Source organism: Eubalaena glacialis, chromosome 3 (genome assembly GCF_028564815.1).
Source record: "Eubalaena glacialis isolate mEubGla1 chromosome 3, mEubGla1.1.hap2.+ XY, whole genome shotgun sequence".
Classification (NCBI taxonomy): domain Eukaryota; kingdom Metazoa; phylum Chordata; class Mammalia; order Artiodactyla; family Balaenidae; genus Eubalaena; species Eubalaena glacialis.
In genome coordinates, this window is record NC_083718.1 from 135582146 (window position 1) to 135597057 (window position 14912).

Below are 14912 nucleotides of genomic sequence, written 5' to 3' on the forward strand. Positions count from 1 at the left end.
GAGTATATATGGCGTATATGGAGACCTACCTTCCTTTCGAACTCAGCCTATCAGAGTGATATTCTGATAAATCAAGATTATCAACCTAGACCCCAAATACGAAAGTAGGAAGAAAAAAAAAAAGCATAAATCATTTAGTCCATTTTCTTAGCTCTGCTGGAAAACTCTCTCTAGCCAGCATAAACAGCATGAGATCAAGTAAGGAAATGTGAATGATCAAAGTACAACAAGGAACACACACACACAATCAATAACAGAATCCTGCCAATTCTCCTTTCAAAATAGATTTTTAAAATCCATTTAATTTCTTTCCATCTCTATTTCCAAAAATGTAATGATGGGTAACAAAGAATCAGATTCCTTAAAAATCTTAACAATCAGGCCTCCAGAGAGCCTCCTTCCAGCTTTCCACACTACAAAGTATCATTCTAGAAGCCATTTTGATCAATTGCCTACAAAGCTTAAATCTCTACAGTGACTTTCCATTGCTCTAAAATTCCAAACTCTAACCCTGGTTTACGAGGCCCTCCTGGCTCTTAGTACTGCTTCTATCTCAAGCCTCAGCTTCTTTGACTTTTTCTGTCTCAACTTTGTTCTCTAAAATTTAGTCATCTGAACTTTGACACCAAACCATCATTCTCTTCATTGTGGTCTGGCTAACTCCTACTGAAGAGACAACTAGCCCTTAAAAAAGATGACAATACAGAGAATTTCCTACCCTCCAGATTAGATCCTCAGGATATGTATGCTCTATCACCTTATATTTCCTCTTTCCTAATACTTATCACAATGAGGATGAATTTGTTTCATCCTCATTGTGATAAGTACAATATCACAATATTTGTTCAATGTCAATATTTTCAACTTTTTTAAAGATCTGTGAGGGTAGAAATATAACTTCTTTATACAGCTCTCTACAGCTACTAGTCAACAGTATTAAATAAGAGGTGCTTAATGTCTGCTAAATCAACTGAAAAAAAGGTTACAAATGCTAGTTGGTGTCTTACTAAGGGGCTGTGAATGCCAAGCTAGAGATTTTGGACTTGATTCTGTAGGGAATGGAAAGCAAGTGAATGTGTTTGAGCAAGGAAACAACAGAATAAAAACCATTGTTTAGAAACAGTAATCTAATAGCTTTCTGGAGAATGGTCACAGATAAAAGGCTACTGCAGTAACCTAGTTATGACTAAGTAACTTATAACCTAAACATATTGTGTAGGGGATGGACAGTGAGAATAAAAAGAAATGGAAAGATGTCATTTCATTGTTTCCCTATATTACTTGGGTGTAGTCACTTTATTTCATTAGGCCACCTCTTTATTCTGTAAGTATAACAGGAGGATTATAATAGGGAAGAACAAATCTGACTCCATATTAGATCTGTCTGTTCCCATGCTTATTCATACCAGTTCTGCACATTTTGTAAAAGAATGTTGCCTATAGCTTGAAATATATAGGATCGCCAGCCTATTCTCAGGGCTCTGACCTTTAAGAGTCCATTCATACAGAGAGAAAAAGTTGCAGAACAGAGAATAATATTTGTTTTGTTGGAGGATTACAGGAACATCATGACCCGATCTACATGGACAGGTACAAGAACAAAGGATTCCAACACCAAGAAGTTTGCAACAAATAACCAAGCCCCTCCCTCGCTTTGCCTTTAAAAATGCTTTGCTGAAACACTTTGAGGAGTTCGGGGGTTTTTTAGACTCAAGCCACCCATCTCCTTGCATGACCCTGCAATAAACCTTCCTCAGCGCCAAACTCCAACGTTTTGGTTTGTTTGGCCTTACTGTGTATTGGGACATGAGCTTGTATTTGGTAACAGGATCGTGTCACTGCCACCAGAGCTCAGGTATCAGCGTGTAAGTGGTGGTCAAAGCTATGGGTTTTAATGAGATCAGTCCATAAATGTACATGGCAGAGGCCTGAAAACCAAACATTTCATCATCCTCTTTGATTGACCCCCTTATTTTTTCTCTATTTTTTATGTCTACATATAGACATACCTAGATTTATATCTGTATCTATCTGTTACATTATAGTCATATTCTTCCATATGCTCTACATTCCCAGTCAGTAATCAGGCCAGCCATATACATAGCTTGTGCTCCTCATAAACCAATGATCCTCAAATGTTTTCCTACACTCTCCTGATTGTCAGAGAGTATAAATCCTAAATATTCAACTGCTTACTAAACATCCCTGTTCAGATGTTCCACAATCACCCTTAATCCAGTAGGTCCTGAGCTGTATTCATTACCTTTACTGGATGTGAGGAGAGCAGAGATGGTGAAATATTAATGTTTGTGGTTAAAGTTGTATAAAATTTATGAAAATTCTTTCTATATAATATTTAGCAGTAAGTATTCTTTTAGCTATGTACTGATGAGAAAACAAGAAGGCAGAAGGACAGGAAAACACGCTCCAGACTAGACTCTACCCACGATCAGTGAGAAGCACTTTGCCCTAAGGGACAGAAGTTAGTAAAAAGTTAAAAACATAGTATCTGCTTTAAAATACTAATTGAAAAAATACCCACATTCCTTCTGAACTAAATTTATAAAAGGCTATAGTTAAAAAGCCAAAAGCATTCCCTAAAATGAAACCATTTTTAATGTAATTTTAAAAGCCTGTGTTATTCTTAAATAGTGTGCAAATGGAAGCCTCAACTTTCTTCCTTAATGAATTCAAAATATTCAAAGTGGCTGCTCTTGCTATTGAAAGGTGCTAGATGGCCAGGTGCTGACCCATGGTTAATTAAACAAAAAAAAAACTGTTAGCTTTTCAAAAAAAGGTATGGAACTCTGTGAGAGTAGCATTGCCTTTCAAGCATTCCATCTGTCAACCTCAAAAATAAAATATCCAGTTATTTTATCAGCAAAATTTAGGAAGAGCAGAGAGTTGCAAACCCAGACAGGCAAGCTATGGTGAATCATAGGCAAGTCCAAAGAGACAAAGGGAAAGTCAGCTTTTAGCAGGTTGTAGGCGGAAATTGGGTAGGGTTGTTTGGGATAAAAGTTGATTGGAGAAGAACAAGAGTTCGAGGTTGTGGCAGTTTCTTGTTGGCTGCAGGTGGTGGTTAGTGCATAGTTGTTGGGAAGGGTGGAGGGGTGTGGATCTTTCTTTCTTCTCTTAAACTCAGGAGATGAAATTCCCATAAGAAAACTGTCCTCCCTACTAGAAGGAAAGTAACATTCTAATCAACATGGATAGGAAGTTGAGACCAAGAGAATTTTATACAAAGAATTCTACACAAACAGACCTTTTAAAATAATTCTTATCTTCCTTCTTCCTGCTGGTTAGGCAGACTACAAAAAGTGGTATATGCATGAGAGCTCTCCTTTCAGGGATTCCTGACTCCATTTAAAATAAAGTTTTCCTTTATTTTCACATATCTTCTCAAATATTTGTAGTTCTCTGAGTTGTTCAATCAAATGGTGCACCTGTGTGTATGGTGATTTGTCCATTTTGTTCCCTATTTTTAAAAGTCTAATCTTATATACATCTGTATCTTTTTCAGGCTATATAACTTTCACAGAGCTCATACAATGTAATTAATACACACAAGCAGTGCAATCTGGCTTCTGCATGGCATAAATTGGATACTCAATACATGCTTGTCAAATGAGTAAAGCACTCCATTTTAACTGCTACCCCTAAGTGATCAGCTGACTCCTTACAGAACAATCCATTGACCTCTTTTTATTCCTTAATATTTACCTTCATTTCTATCTGCCATGCTCCTAGCCACCTGGCTCAGATTTATCTGGACAGAGATCTCATGCTTTGTCTACATCTCTGGGTTTGTTTATGCTATTTCTGCTGCCTGTAATGCCTGCTGAGCCACATCACTGTCACTCTGCCTGGCAGAAAACTAATCCATCATCAAAGTGTCACTCAAAACACTTGTAACACTTAACTGAAATCCTCCCTGTTCACTCTAGCTTATGATACTTTTTTCCTCCTCCAAACACATATTTCATTTGCATCTCTCATATGGTACTGTTCTCTTTCTACCTGGCATTTTAACTTCTTAGAACTTATTCCACCTAAAATACAAAATCCTTAAAGACAGCACCCATATCTGAGTCTCACAAGCATCTGATGTGGTACATTTTACACATAGCTTTTATATATATATATGTGTGTGTGTGTGTGTGTGTGTGTATACACACACACACACACACATATATATATATAAAAAGAATGTTTTCTACCTATAAGAGGATCTTTTGGATTGTCCTTTAGGCCTCTTAACTTATAGTTTATACACAATTTTAAGAAGCTTGATATGAAGGAACAGGAAGCCAGAAAACACAAAAAGCAAATACAAGCCTCCCTAAACTACAGCTCACTGGGGCCGGCCATTTATATGAGAACAAATAATTCCTGTGCACCTGAGGCAGTTAGCATGATACAGGTCAGAGGAATAATTGATGTGCATAAAATATACCCTGAATCCTAAACAAATACTTTAATGTGTTATTTATTATTTATTAACAATATCTTATTTATCATGCAGTTATAATGATTCAATAAACTTACAGGGAGATAAACTTTTAATAAATTATTAATAACTATTATTAACAATACATTATTCATTATTCAGTCATAATAATTCAATAAATTTTCAGAGAGATTTAACATTTACAAAGCATTTTTACATCTACTATAACACTTAATCTTTACAATAAGACCAAATGATAGAAGATGTTAAATCTACCAGCTTTTACAGAAGGAAAAGCTGAAAGTCAGTGTGGGTCCAGGAAGATGTCCCAAGGTCATACAGTTAAAAAGTAGAAAACTTAGGGTCCAATTTTTAGTGTCCTAGTTTCAGTGAGTAAAACAGTCATAGTCCCCACTTACTGCCTGATGAGGCACTGAAAAGCTATAAGCAAAAATAAATGAATAAGTAGTGTTTTCTGATAGAGACCAATAATAGGCAGAGAGCAGAACCTTTTGAGATAAAGTGATCCAGGAAGACATCATGGAAAGGGTTATTTGTAAGCTAAGGATTGAAGGATGAGCCACACGTTAAGAGAAACAAACAGAAACAGTGGAAGAGCATTGAAACAGGTTTGTGCAAAGGCCTTAAAATAAGAAATTTCTGACTTCTTACCACAACATAAAATTTCCTTCATGAAGTGGCTCCCAAGTACGAATTACGTGCCAACTGCTCTTCATCCCTTCCACCCTTCCACTCGAAGAAAATACCCCAAACATTTCCTGAACTGCATATGCCTTTATACTTTTGCATATGTTTTTCTTCTACCTGAAATATCCTTTCCTGGAATCTCTACACAGAAGAAAAGTATCAATATATTTAATCTGAAAAACTTTTCTCAGGTGGTATTAATTCTCTCATAGTTTCTCTGTCTCTCCTCACGCCAGTCTAGCTGAGTCTCTCCCACATATTTTAAAATAACTCTCATTTTTATTAACAACTTCAATGAAGAATGATTTATATAACATAACATCACCTGTTTTAAATATACAATTCAGTGACTTTTAGTATATTTACAGAGTTATACAGGCATCATCACAATCTAATTTTAGAATATTTCCATCACTCAAGAAAGAAACTTCATGCCCATTTACAGTCCTTCCCCATTCCTACCTTCAGCCCTAGGCAACCACTAATGTACTTTCTATCTCTAAAAGATTTCCCTTTTCTCGACATTTTATATAAATGGAATCATACAATATGTGTTCTTTTGTGTCTGGTTTCTCTCACCCAGCATAACATCTTTTTTGAGATTCATTTGAGTTATAGCATGTTCATTATTTTTATTGATGAATAATTTTCCATTGCATGGAAACACCAAATTTTATTCATTCACCAGTTGATAGACATTTAGCCTAATCCACTTTGTCTATCGTGAATGATGCTGCTGTGAACAAACGTTCACATAAGATTACTTGCGAGGACATATGTTTTCTTCATTTCCCGTAGGTAGATATCTAGGAGTAGTACTGCTGAATCACGTGGTAGTCCACCTTTCCTTTACTTCTATGCCTTCCACACGTCCTTCTATTAGCATGTACACCATTTTTTAATTGCTGTGATTTATTTGTCTTTGTTTTCACATATCTATCTCTCCCTATTGGGCTATGAGCATCATTACAGCAGGCAGCGTGGCGCAACAATTTCTTTAGCCTCAACAATAGCAGTCACAGGTACATAGTAGGACTCATAAACTTGCTAAACTTTGATCCCAGATCCTCCTCTTCAAGATGGAGGCATTCATGATCACAGTTGCAGGGGGTGCTTCTCCAATGAAGCTCACAAATGAGCCTCTCCCCAGGAGCTGCCCTTTGCCAAGAAGCTGGTTTGCACGAGGGTATTCTTCCTCCCTATAGACAGATGAGATCCAATGATCTATGTAAGGATACAAAGACTTGGTTTCTCACCTCTGTTCAGGACATCTCTTAAGGGCATTCTAGCTCCACAGCATCCTGTGGGACTGGCTGGGGCCACTGTTGCCACTGTACCCAGTTCATATCCTCTTTCTTCCCAATCCTGCTTTCCCTGTCCTCTCCCCACTTAAGTGAGGAAACACAAAATTTTGCTGACAGCACTCCTTAATAAACCTTCTGCAAGCAAGTCTCAGACACAGAATCTGGTTCCTAGGGAACTTGACTGGCCAATTTATATAGGAAATTCAAACAAGGAAGTTGCCTGTCAAGGAGATAATAATTTTCAATACCCCTTTTTTCTTCACAGGCAATTAGACCAGTCAATTGTTTGTGATATAGATGTGACTTAGATATAACTTAGGCTCTACCTAATTCTTGACAATGAGATGAGATCAATTTAAGCCCCTCCTCATTCCATGCCACTTGAAAATCAAAAGTCCTGATTTTTTTTAATGAATTATTGAGGAAAAGGAATAATAATGATCTCAGGACTGCACTGACAATTTGATCAGTTTTAAACATTTTATTGTCCTACCTACTGTCTTTATTTTGAACTCTATCACTCCAGACAAAAAACTTCACTCAATTTTTACAAAAATCCCATTCATTAATGAGTAGAGTTGACTTTGTTGAGTATCTGAGGACATCAAGAAAGGGTTGACATTTTAATAAAGAAAATATTTTCAATTGCAGGTTAGATTTCCCTGGGCTTAAATTTTCCTTTGGCTTTCCCATCAGAATATTTTTTTCCATGGCCACTTCATCCCAGGGAGTACATCACCCTCATGCTATTTTACTGGCATTTGCCTTCCCCCTCTTTTTTTCTATCACTCACTTCTCTTCCTTTCCTCTTCTATCCGTCTCTCAGGAACACATTCCTTCCATTTTCTTATGTAGTCAGTAAGGCTTTCTGTTGTCTTTATACTCATATACTCAGTGTCTCTTTTGTATACCAAACGACTTTCAAGACTTTCTCCTAAACAAAGAGAGCTATCTCCTGAAAGGACTGTGTCAGGGGTCTGCAAGACTACCTGCAAGTTCAGTAATTCACTAGGAGGAGTCACAGGACCGAGAAGCTGGTACATTCAGGGTTATTGTTTATTACAGTGAAAGGAGACAGATAAAACCAGAAAAGAGAAAAGGCACATGGGGTGAAGTCTGGGAGAACCCAGGCACAAGCTTCCAAGGGTTGCCTTCTAGTAGTCACAGCAAGATGCACTTAAGTCTCCCAGCAATGATGCATGGCAATACAAGTGCAGTGTTGCCAACCAGGGAAACTCATCCAGCCTTGAGTTCAGGGTTTTTATTGGGGGTTAGGTTAGTCAGTCACTTAAGCAGGTACCACCTGCACAACTAGCTCAACTACTCGGACTCCAGAACCCCAAAGGAAAAACACATGTTCACAGTAAGTCACATTGTTTGTTTGTTTTTTTTAATTTTAATTTTTTTCTTTTAACATCTTTATTGGAGTATAATTGCTTTACATTGTTGTGTTAGTTTCTGCTGTAGAACAAAGTGAATCAGCTATACGTATACATATATCCCCATATCCCCCCGCCTCTTGCGTCTCCCTCCCACCCTCCTTATCCCACCCCTCTAGGTGGACACAAAGCACCGAGCTGATCTCTCTGTGCTATGCGGCTGCTTCCCACTAGCTATCTATTTTACGTTTGGTAGTGTATATATGTCAATGCCACTCTCTCAATTCTCCCCGGCTTACCCTTCCCCCTCCCCGTATCCTCAAGTCCATTCTCTAGGTACATGACTCTTTTTGAATTATGGTTTTCTCAGGGTATATGCCCAGTAGTGGGATTGCTGGGTCATATGGTAGTTCTATTTTTAATTTTTTAAGGAACCTCCATACTGTTCTCCATAGTGGCTGTATCAATTTACATTCCCACCAACAGTTCAAGAGGGTTCCCTTTTCTCCACACCCTCTCCAGCATTTATTGTTTGTAGACCTTTTGATGATGGCCATTCTGACCGGTGTGCGATGATACCTTATTGTAGTTTTGACACAGTAAATCACATTGTTAAACTCTCTGGTCAAACTGTTACAGCATGCCCCAAGGTCTGCTCAAACATACAAAAAAACTCACCAGGCAGACCTTTCAAGGGTTCAGAGCTCTCAGTTCCCATGGGCCAGCCAAGGCCCAATCCTAGAAACAGGCTTTTCTTGTGAATGTGCAGGATTTTAGCAACCCAAGCCTTCTGAGTTAACCTTTTCCTGTATTATGGTGACTTAAGCATCTAATTTCAAGTTTCAAGTTTCTAGAATCCTATTCATTTTATTCATTCATTCATTCATTCATACAGGCATTATAATAGGACAAGTATCTCGGAAATACATCTAAAGCCAGCCATATAGTATGTGTCAGTATTAACTAAAGTCCTCCAAAGAAGACACCAAACCCAGAAACTTACTAGTCTCACATCTGCTCCACATTTGGGGACAATCACACATTTTATAGCTTTCCTGGTGAAGGTGCAGAACTAGACCTTGTCCCTTCCCTGGAAGAGAGATTAGATGGGATCCGAGCTGAGCCTATTATGTATCTACCAGAGTCTTTTCTACCTGGCCTGTCCATTGTTTTGTCCTTTTGTGTCCATCATGGTTAATGCCATCAGCATTAGTGAAAATATTGAAGTTTTAAAGGGTGGGGAAGAGTGAGCAGGTAAATCAACACACTTTTCAGAGATATTGCTGTTTGTACTAGAACACTGAGAAATAAGGTCAGTATCTCCTTCATAGGCCACAGAATTTGCTAGGACTGTAAACTGGGATACTGTCTACATTCACTGCTCTCTGTACAAAGCAGATTAATAAAACTGAGCCAATAAAATATAGGGCAGAGACAAAAGCAAGCGGAAGGTGCTTCCTATTGATATAACTAATATACCTACCACTCTTCCAGGGCTTCCTTTGGTGACATCTGTCCTTGCCCTGTTCCTTCCTTGCTTCCCTCTCTCTCCCCCATCTCTTTCCTCCTTCCCTTTGTCCCTTTCCTCACTCCTTCTCTTTCTCCTTCCACCCTTTTCTTCCATTCTTTAAATATTTACCAAGCTCCACTCTGTTTCAAGAACTGTGCCATACACTAAGAATCCAGTGATAAATGAGACCAACATGGTCACTGCCTTCATGAAACTTACCGTCTAGCAGAAATGAGCCTTCAAGCATAAAGGCTTCAGCGGCCAGCTGCTCTCCACATCCAGACACCTACTTCACCTTCAGTCTTATCTCTAGTTGCTAACCATCACCTCCTTCTTCATGCTCAGCACCTCAAGCCACACTAAGCAAGAATACTGACTTGCAGAGCCTCACACATGCACGTTCTTGCTCTGAGCTTTGCATTTTCCATCCTCTGTCGTAATATCCTTTTTACCTAGACCCTTGCACTTGACCTAGTTTCTTCTATTAATCCTTCAGGCTTCCTCCTAGCACTAACTCAGGGAAACCTTCTCTGTCTCCTAAGATCAATACTGCTTCTGAAACATATCCATGTTGACATGTGGAAGCCGCAGGCATTGCAGCTATCATTTCAGGCTCCATGCCTGAGCCACACAGGGAAACCTTTCCTCTGACACATCAGATACACCCACAGGAAGCCATTCCTTTGAATTCTTCTAATTGTAGGGTACACTTGAGTAATTCCCCCGGCAACAACTGCTCTCTCAGGAATTAGGAGAATGTAAAACAAACAAAGAACCAACACCTCACTTCTGTCACTCTAGAGGAAACAGGAACAGGGATTTCTCTTTTTATTAATTGTTTGCCTCATTCTCCCTTCACTCAACACCCAACCATTGTTTAACTCTATAGTGACCCCACATACAAATGTTCTCTTCTCAGGGAGTCTCTCAAAGTCTTTTTGTTGGCCACTGTATTAGTGTCCTATGTTGCTGCAGCAACAAATTACCATTAGCTTAGTGGCTTAAAACAATACACATCTGTTTTCTTATGTTTACGGAGTTCACAAGTCTGAAATAGGTCTCACTGGCTTAAAATCAAGGTGTTCGTGGTGCTGTCTTCCTCTGAAGGGGAGAATTCATACCCGTGCCTTTGCCAGCTTCCAGAGGCTACCTGAATTTCCTGGCTCATGTCCCCTTCCTCCATCTTTAAAGCCAGCTCTTCAAATCTCTCCTCTCTCTCCCTCTCTCCTCTCTATCTCTGTCTCTCTCTCAATTATGCTTTCATTGATATATCACCTTCCTTCTTATTAAGGACCCTGTGATTACATTGGGTCCACCTGGATAGTTCATAAAATTCTCCCTATCTTGAGATTCTTAATCACATCTGCCAATTCTCTTTTACTATGTAAAATAACATATTCATGCATTCTGGGGATTAGGACATGGACTTCTTAGAGGAACTATTGCTCTGTCTAGCATAGTGATAAATGGTTTCCTCTGCAGCCACTAGAGACATTCTTCCTACTTGGTACCATAAAGTGCTTTAAACTACTGTATTCTGCTTCCTTACTGTATTAAGCAACGATGTGAACTGGTCCTGGCATGACCATTGTGTGTTGGTCTTGGATTTTTTGTTTCCTGTTATTCTTTTTTTCTCTACCTCACTGGCCTTGCTACTAACATTATTGCATATAACCCACTGCTGGGAAGTTGGCTCCCTGTTGCCACATATATTGCTCATGCTGATGTGAGAGGTGAGGGGAGTCTCTCTACCAGTGTTGAAACTATTGTATTATGCTAGTAAGTAGGGCTGCCTTATTCTTTCAGTTTCCTAGAGCACTACTAGTATTATAATACTTTTATCCTCCATTTGTAATCTAGGGATTCAGGCTTAATTTTTAATCCTGGCCATTCCATGGACATGCTGTGTGACTTTCGGTCAATGAATTATCCTTCCTGTGCCTGAGTTTTCCTCATTTGGATAATAATGGATTTAGATAATTATATCCACATTGTAGATTTCTTATAGAAATTGATTGAGGTAGTACTTGGAATGCCCTTGCAGGCTATATATAGTAGAGACTGTAGGAATTCTATATATTGTTATATTGATAAGCATGATATCCACATGAAAGAAAACATGAGTTATTAGGTTGGGAAATGAGATGAGGCAAGGTTATAGAAGGCCCTGAATGACCAGATAAGGAGGTAGTGTGGTACCTGGAATCCAACTTTAAGCCTTTCCTCAGGCAGCCCTTATCCCTAGATCCTGAGAGCCCTACTCTTAAAAAGTCCTTCCCCTCTTTACCTAAACTGTTTCCCAGACCTCACTTTAGATTTTTGTGAACACTTGGAAGATCAATTGATTGTCTCAACCAACCCCTTCTGAAACGATTTATAGGTGTCTGCTTTCTCTCAACGCAATCTACAGGAGGCCCTGATAATTTCCCTCTCGAGTAATGCCAGTCAGTTTGACCTAAATAGGTTCTTAGTCTTCCAGACAACTAATAGCGCCTAGCCCTATAGTAGCCTCCTATCCTGAACAATTAAATGTACACTTGGGTGCTAGCACTATTTATTTATTTATTCAAATGTTAAGCTAATAAAAATTAATTTTGCAAGACTACTCCCCAATCCCTATCTTTTCCTAACTCAAACACCATTTCCAAAAGTTTAAAAGCTAGAACAATAAATCAAGGAATTTCCACAGGACATTGGTGTCTCCTATTTGTGGATCCCTCATAGCTTTAAGCTCAAATACAATCGATTTGCAAGTCAAAACAAGACTTTAGCAACTGCCAACTCATCTTGGCATTTGAAAAATCAAGCTGTGTTCTGATGTTTGCTTCATAAATTAGAACCAACAATAAAGATTCTGGAGTCAGGCCTTAAGTGGCAATTTTGTTGATGATGCATGACGCAGAACAGAATGCATTTTGTTCGGCCACACGGTGCTGTCTTTGCAAGGCTGGCAGCAGTAGGATATTTTCTGTGTAGGATGTTAGCTAAGGTTTGTGAAAGGCCACCAATTATATACCTTCTAAGCCAAAGAGATGTTTTTCATAGTTTTTTATACATTTTAATCCTAAGTGGCCAGAATTCCAGGAGTTATCAAGGACAACATGATCCTCAACAAAAGTAATAACCCCTTCTTCCTTCCAAGTTACACAGAAAACTTGTATGAGATCAAATCAGATGCAATTATTTTGGTGAACTTTGGGGAAAGGAGCTAATTTATCATTGTCAAACGAGCAGTCTGAGGCAGAGAGACACCCAACAAATTGCCCAAGTTCACGTAGGTAACCACGAACTGAGACTGGGACTCATGATTCCTGATCCATGCCTTTTTTTCCAGCCATTTGACCCCTGACTCCAAATGTAATCCTTCATTTTTCATTTTTAAGGGCCTTAACCTGAGCCTCCTTCTCTGCTCGATAAGACCCTATTTTGCTCCTTTCCATTGACAGACTTCCCTAAAGGTTATCATACCCATATCTTTATTTCTTCATTCCTTTGTTGAGTCCTATAATCTGATTTCCATAGTTTCCCACCGCAACTAAAATTAGCCTCTAAAGGCTTCCAAATAGTTCCTTTCTGACAACTCAAGGAATATGCATCATCACTGTAATTAAGAACTAAAACTAGAAAAATGGGATTTACTGTAACTTTTTTTCTCCTCAGAAAACATGTATTGTTCCCTAGAGATGAGAAACTTCTTTTTATTATTACATTTGGTGACTCCTACCCCTTCCTCAAAAAAACACCAGTAGAAATCCATAAACAAAACTAGAACTTAATTTAGGGTTAAAATTTGATACTGGAAGAAACAGGAGATTTACATGGGTACCTCACCTTGGCTAACCTGAGTATCATTACAACTAAATAAATAACTTTGCAATGATAGAGAGCAGCCCTTTGCCACCATCCCAATTTGGTACCTACAGTCAGAGGGATCTGCAGCTAGCTTGTGCTACCTCGGTTACATCAAATTTCTTCCAACACCATACCCACTACTCCATCTGCCACTGGAACAGACACTTATCCTGGACTTTCTTTCCCCACCTATCATGTTTCTGAGACTACCACCATCCATGAATTTGTTAAATACTCTGAAGACACAACATCGTCTCTAATCAAAGGACATAATTTCACAATGAAAGAAGGGAGGCAATGGGCTGATGCCCTTGGGATAACTGGAATTATTAGGTAGCCTCTCATGCAAAAAACAGTTAGCTTTACTGAATGGTGGAAAGACCAATTTAAAACTTTCCTACAGTGACAGCTGTAAGACATCAACCTGTGAGTTGCTGTGTATTTTAGAGGCATATGCCTTGAACCAATGACCCATAAATGGTGCTGATTCTTCCATGGCCAAATTATATAGATCTGAGAATCAATCACTTTCAAATTTTGTTTCCCATCCCAAAAGCTCTGAACTGTGCTGGCCTATAGTTTTTGTTTCCAAGAGAATGACACATCCAATTAGGTGCACAGTAATTCTTAGACTAAATTGCAGTTGAGATTGTCATGTGGACCTTTCTAGCTTCTTGGGCCACTGATGGAACTATTGGGAAATAGGACCAGTACTGGCCAAATTGTTGACACTAAGTCTAAAGAGGTAATTGGCTTCCACTATATTCAGTGCTTGCAAAGAGTATGGGTAGACCCCTAGAATTTGGAGGTTTCCTGGGCAACTCTTTGTATCATCATATCCAATGGAGCAGGTTAATGGAAAATAACCTCAATTTCATATTGGTAAGACTACCAAGGATTCAAACCTCACAGGAATGAAGATCACATATCCTAAAGTAGAATCCCTGTTTAGCTGAGGTGTTGTCTGAAGATTAAAGGAATGCATAACGTGTGGAAATGAAAGATACTGGTCTTCTATCTCTTCTTTGTTTGAAACACAACAATAATTAAGGTAATCATTACTATCTTAATCTTCTTTTTTTCCACTATTATATATTTGGTATATTACTGGTATTGATAACTACCATTTAATTTATAGGTTGTAAAACAGTGAGGAGTTTAGTTGGGAGTATGATATGTCTAAAGGAGAATTAGCATCACCTGCAGTTTGTGGGTCATGAAGATGAAGGTCTTTAAAAGAACTTCAGGATATCATCACTACTGAATGCAGTGGCTTTATATGATTTTGAGTCTCTTACTAGGGACAAGGTAAGCACATTAAAGTTGCAGGCATGATTGTTGGATCACGTGAGATGATGGCATCTGTAAAACTATTAGGAAGAAAGGCAGTTCAAAATATTTTTTAGCCACCTTAATTCGCAAACTTACTATTACGTTGATATTCTTATTTTATAGATAAGAAAACCAAGTAGTACTACAGAGACTGTAATATAGATGGCAAAGTGATGTGTTGGTGGAGTTATGGCCATGACTAAAGAATGCATCTGTTGGAAGGGAACTGGGAAATTGGAGGTGGGTGGGGAGGAATGGTGCACCATGACTATCTAGTTTCTCTTCTTGAAATGTTTTATCTGTATTTATTTGTACCTAATTTACTCACAAATCCCTTTAAGTCAGGCCTTGTATCCTGAACTTCTTAAGTATTCATA